Source organism: Tachyglossus aculeatus, chromosome 6, assembly GCF_015852505.1.
Source record: "Tachyglossus aculeatus isolate mTacAcu1 chromosome 6, mTacAcu1.pri, whole genome shotgun sequence".
Classification (NCBI taxonomy): domain Eukaryota; kingdom Metazoa; phylum Chordata; class Mammalia; order Monotremata; family Tachyglossidae; genus Tachyglossus; species Tachyglossus aculeatus.
In genome coordinates this window covers 19,846,071-19,852,070 of record NC_052071.1, presented here as the reverse complement: position 1 = coordinate 19,852,070, position 6,000 = coordinate 19,846,071, and the positions used below count along the sequence as shown (strand labels likewise).

Below are 6,000 nucleotides of genomic sequence, written 5' to 3'. Positions count from 1 at the left end.
GATTGGCAGGACGATGCGTGGAACTGTTGATGCGTGGAACTGTTGATCGGGTTTTTCCGTTAACCTTAAAACAGCAATTCATTTAGCAATTGGCGACAAATTGACCCAACCGGCTAGGCCCTGGTCGGCCGGGGGCATCTTGGCAACCAGTTTCCAATGGCTCTGTAATCGAATCCGATCCGTCCTTCCCAAGCGCTTAGTCCAGTGCTCAGCACACAGTAAGCGCTCAATAAATAACAGAGAAGCAGCGTGTCTCAGTGGAAAGAGCCCGGGCTTGGGAGTCAGAGGTCGTTGGTTCTAATCCTGGTTCCGCCAATTGTCAGCTGTGTGACTCCGGGCAAGTCGCTTAACTTCTCTGTGCCTCAGTTACCTTATCTGTAAAATGGGGATTAAGACTGTGAACCCCCCGTGGGACAACCTGATTGCCTTGTAACCGCCCCAGTGCTTAGAACAGTGCTTTGCACATAGTGAGCACTTAAATGCCATCACTGATTAATTAATTAAATACAGAAGCAGCGTGGTTCAGTGGAAAGAGCCTGGGTTTAGGAGTCTGAGGTCAGGGGTTCTAATCCCGGCTTTGCCGTATATCTGCTGCGTGACCTTGGGCAAGTCACTTCTCTTCTCTGGGCCTCAGTGACCTCAGCTGTAAAATGGGGATGAAGACTGTGAGCCCCACGTGGGACAACCTGATGACCTTGTATCCCCCCCAGCAGTTAGAACAGTGCTTCGCACATAGTAAGCGCTTAACAAATGCCATCATCACCATAAAGACTGTTAGCCCGTTGTTGGGTGGGGCCGTCTCTGTTGCCGACTTGTACTTCCCAAGTGCTTAGTCCAGTGCTCTGCACACAGCGCTCAATACGATTGAATAATAATAATAATAGCATTTATTAAGCGCTTACTATGTAACCTCCCCAGTGCTTAGGCGGTGCTTTGCACATAGTAAGCGCTTAATAAATGCCATCACTGATTATGTGCAAAGCACCGTTCTAAGCAGTGGGGGGTTACAAGGTGATCAGGTTGTCCCTGGGGGGGCTCACAGTCTTAATCCCCATTTTCCAGATGAGGTAACTGAGGCCCAGAGATGTGAAGTGACCTGCCCAAAGTCCCACAGCTGACAATTGGCGGAGCCGGGATTTGAACTCATGACCACCGACTCCAAAGCCCGGGCTCTTTCCACTGAGCCACGCGGCTCCTCTGAATTCTCTGATCGAATGAAGGAATCCACAGAGCCTGGGACCGGGATGAGCCCACTGTTGGGTAGGGACCGTCTCTATATGTTGCCAACTTGTACTTACAAAGCGCTTAGTACAGTGCTCTGCACACAGTAAGCACTCAAGAAATACGATTGAATGAATGAATGCCTGGGGTTTGGAGTCAGAGGTAATGGGTTCAAATCCCAGCTCTGCCAACTGTCGGCTGTGTGACTTTGGGCAAGTCACTTCACTTCTCTGTGCCTCAGTTCCCTCCTCTGTAAAACGGGGATTAAAATTGTGAGGCCCCTGTGGGACAACCTGATCACCTTGTATTTTCATTCATTCATTCAATCGTATTTATTGAGCGCTTACTGTGTGCAGAGCACTGTACTAAGCGCTTGGGAAGTACAAGTTCATTCGTTCAATTGTATTTATTCAGCCCTTACTGTGTGCAGAGCACTGGACTAAGCGCTTGGGAAGTAAAAGTTCATTCGTTCAATCGTATTTATTGAGCGCTTACTGTGTGCAGGGCACTGTACTAAGCGCTTGGTAAGTACAAGTTCATTCATTCAGTCGTATTTATTGAGCGCTTACTGTGTGCAGAGCACTGGACTAAGCGCTTGGGAAGTACAAGTTCATTCATTCAATCGTATTTGAGCGCTTACTGTGTGCAGAGCACTGGACTAAGCGCTTGGGAAGTACAAGTTCATTCATTCAATCGTATTTATTGAGCGCTTACTGTGTACTATTTTATTTATTTTATTTTGTTAATATGTTTGGTTTTGTTGTCTGTCTCCCCCTTCTAGACTCTGAGCCCGTTGTTGCGTGGGGACCGTCTCTGTATGTTGCCGACTTGTACTTTCCAAGCTCTTAGTCCAGTGCTCTGCACACAGTAAGCGCTCAATAAATACGATTGATTGATTGTACTAAGCGCTTGGGAAGTCCAAGTTGGCAACATCTAGAGACGGTCCCTACCCAACAGCGGGCTCACAGTCTAGAAGGGGGAGACAGGGAACAAAACCTATTAACAAAACAAAGTAACCTCCCCAGCGCTTAGAACAGTGCTTTGCACATAGTAAGCGCTTAACGAATACCAACATTATTATTATTATGAATGAATCCGGGGATTGAGGCTGGACGCTCCCCCTCGTCCCCCTCTCCATCCCCCCCCTTACATCCTTCCCTTCCCCACCGCACCTGTATATATGTTTGTACATATTTATTACTCCGTTCATTTATTTATTTTACTTGTACATACCTATTCTATTTATTTTATTTTGTCAATATGTTTGGTTTTGTCGTCTGTCTCCCCTTTCTAAACTGTGAGCCCACTGTCGTGTAGGGACCGTCTCTAGATGTTGCCAACTTGGGCTTCCCAAGCGCTTAGTCCAGTGCTCTGCACACAGTAAGCGCTCAATAAATACGATTGATTGATGATTGATTGATTGATTGAGGCGGGGGTGAAACCGGCGATTTTATTGCTCCTGGCCGACGCTGAGGCGAAGGTCCTTTCTGGAAAAGGTTAGAAAGATAACGATGTATATATGTTTGTACATGTTTATTTATTTCACTTGTACATACCTATTTATTTTATTTTGTTAGTATGTTTGGTTTTGTTGTCTCTCTCCCCCTTCTAGACTGTGAGCCCACTGTTGGGTAGGGACCGTCTCTATAGTTCCCAAGCGCTTAGTCCAGTGCTCTGCACACAGTAAGCGCTCAATAAATACGATTGATCGATAAAAAAAATAATGATTAAAAAAAGAGGAACCAAGCCGAATGTCAAAAGGCTCCTGAAAGGGTGACCAGGAGACGACGATTCCCTCCCCTCGGGTCTTGTGGAAAAGGAGGTGGGTCGTCGTCGACCGGGAGGCCCAACCGTGAGGCGGGGGCGGGGACGCGCACGCACGTACGTACGTGCGCGCGCCCCCCGCCCGGGCCGGCGGGCACGGCGTGAGTCAGGCGCGGGCACGGCGCGTTGTTTACCCCGCGCCTCCGGCTGCGGTGCGGCGGCCCGGCCGCTAGATGCCGCCCCCTCCCAACGGGAGCCGGGCGCGGGGCCGCGGCCGCCAGGTGGCGCCTGCGCGCTCCATTCGCCTCCCGGCCGCCGACCGGCGCACAGCCCAAACAATCCCGAAGCGCCACCAAAAAAAAAAAAAAAAAAAAAAAAACCAGGAGCCCCCGCCGGAGCGGAGCGGAGCGGCGCGGTGCGGGGCGGCCGACCGCCACTTTCAAACCCAGCGGCCGCCGCGCCGCCCACGGACACCGTGCGCCCGACGCCCCGGAGGACCGGGACTGGGAGCGGGAGAAGGAGAAGGAGGAGGAAGGCCGCGCAGCAGCCGGCCAGGGCCGGCCAGGCCCAGCCCGCGCGGCCAGCCCCGCTCCGCGCCGGCGGCCCAGCGGAAGGGCGGGCGACGGACGGGGCCGCGGCCGCCGCCGTGCGACCAGGGGACGGCGACGACGACGAGGAGGAGGTAAGTTAGAAAATGGCGGAGGCGAAGCTTCTGGAAGTTTGGCGGGGGCTCCGGGGAGGCCGCGGCGCGCCGGCCGGGGCGGGGGGCGGAGGAGGAGGAAGAGAAGGAGGGGGAGGAGGAGGAGGAGGAGGAGGAGGAGGACCCCCCTCGTTGGCGGCGGCGGGCGGCCCCCGGCCCCGTAACATGGAGGCGGCGGTGGAGGCGGGGGGCTCGGCGGCAGGGCGGGCGGACGGTGGTGGTGGTGGTGGTGGGGGGGGCACCGCCCGCGCGCCCGGGCCGCTCCCCACGGCCGTTTCCAGGCCCCCCCCCGCCCCGGCCCTCGCCCCCTCCCGCCGCCGCCGCCGCCGCCGCGCGCGGGCGCCCAAAATGGAGAACGCGGGGCCGCGCAAGATGGAGGCCTCCGCTCCGCCTCAGCCCGGCCGGGAGGGACGGGCGGGCGGGCCGACGGACGGACGGACGGAGGGAGGGAGGCCCCCACGCGAGGGGTCGGACACACAGACAGATAGACAGAGGGGGAGAGACCGAGCGGGCCGGCGGCGGCCGGAGCGGGAGCGGGAGCGGGCGGCCCCTCGGGGAGCCGGGCACCAAGATGGTGGGGCGCCGCGCCGCGCGGCGGGGCGGCCGGCCAAGGCCCCAACGTCCCCGCCCCTGCCCTCCGGGGGCCGGAGGCCTCAGGGCCGCCCCCACCCGACCGGCCGAGCCGGGGGAAGGAGCCGGACCGGCACCGGGGCCTGACGGACCGGGGGGAGGCGCGCTTTGGCGCCACTTTGGGTTGAGTTTGGGGGCGGCCCTCGGACCCGGTGCCCCCCTGCCCGGGGCGGACAAGGAGGCCCAGGGAAACTTTGCAGCCTCGCCTGCCCAAACAGCTCCCTGTGGGAATTTTTGCGTGACCTCCTTTCCGAAGGGAAAAAAAAAAAAACAAGCATTCCTTGAGCCCGGAGTTGGGTAGGGACGGCCTGTGCTGCCGACTTGTACTTCTCAAGAGGTCAGTAGAGCGCTCCGCACACGGTAAGCGCTCAGTCGACACGACTGATCGCCTGCCCAAACGCCCCCCTGACCCGTTGCCTTGGCGCCGGGGGAATTTCGCGTGACCTCCTTTCCGAAGGGAAAAAAACAATCATTCCTCGAGCCCGTAGTTGGGTAGGGACAGTCTGTGCTGCCGACTTGTACTTCTCAAGCGCTCAGTAAGCGCTCAATAAATGCGATCGATCGAATGAGTGAATTCGGTGGTGTCGATCGACGGCTTACTGTGTGCAGAGCGTTGGACGAAGCGTTTGGGGAGAGCACCACTGATCGTCCTGTTATTCATTCATCCGTTCATTCAATCGTATTGAACGTTTACTATGTGCAGAGCACTGTACTGAGCGCTTGGGAAGTACAGGTTGGCAACGTATAGAAGACGGTCCCTGCCCAACGGCGGGCCCGCAGTTATGTTACCGACTTGCACTTCCCAAGCGCTTAGTACAGCGTTCTGCGCACGGTAAGCGCTCAGTAAATACGATTGAGTGAACGAGACGGTCCCGCAGGCCAGAAGGGCGGTGGGGTGGGGGGGGAGACGGGCGACACCACAAAACAAGTTGGTTTCCATACCATATTAGTAAGTTGACTCTCGTGTGGGTGTGCGTTACGGTGTGTTCTCCTGTTCATTCATTCACTCAATCGTATTTATCGGGCGCTTAGTGTGTGCAGAGCACTGGACTAAGCGCTTGGGAAGTCCAAGTTGGCAACAGAGAGGGACGGTCCCTCCCCAACACGGTCCAGAAGCCTGTTTTGTGAGGGTGTGTTGTGTGTTTGTCGCCCCTTCCCCTCCCTCGGCGGGCAGCGCCGTGTTGGTTTTTTTGTCCCTCGGGTCGGGGCCCCGTCCACGTTTCTCCCCGGGGCCCGCGTGCCCCCCCCCCGGTTTGGCCGGGGCCGGTGGGTCTTCCTTCCTTCCTTCCTTTTGTTTTGGGCCCGCCCGCCGCCTCCCGCCTCCCGCCTCCCGCCTCCACGGCTCCCAAACTTTTTCCGAGGGCAGGAGCGAGCCGGAAAAGCCACAGGCCCGTGGGGCGGTGCCTGAAGTGACCCCCGGGGGGGGGGGGGGCGGGGGGGAGAACCGAAACACGAAAAGGCGGGGCGTCCTGCGCGGGGGTCCGGCCTGTGTGAGAATTCCCCCGGTCCCGCCCGGGGCTCCGACGTGGGCATTCCGGGACCGCCCAGCCTGCCCGCCCGCCCGCCCTCCCTCGGCTCGGGGTCGGGGCCGCCCCCGCCCCTTGGGCAGAAGGGGAAGCAGGGCGGGCTTCCGGGCGGCGGAGGGCGCGGGCCGGGCTGGGCCGGGCCGGCGGGAGTGGGGTTAG

General features: G+C 58.1%; 1 protein-coding gene across 2 annotated transcripts in view; it reads left to right on the top strand.

Moving 5' to 3' along the window:
* The first annotated feature begins 3,479 nt into the window (after positions 1 to 3,479).
* STAG2 (stromal antigen 2) overlaps positions 3,480 to 6,000 on the top strand; it is a 152,856-nt gene continuing 150,335 nt past the window's right edge. For both annotated transcript variants that reach the window (XM_038748536.1, XM_038748534.1), the window contains exon 1: positions 3,480 to 3,667. The gene's annotated coding sequence lies outside the window, so the exon portion shown is untranslated. The remainder of the gene's footprint in view (positions 3,668 to 6,000) is intronic.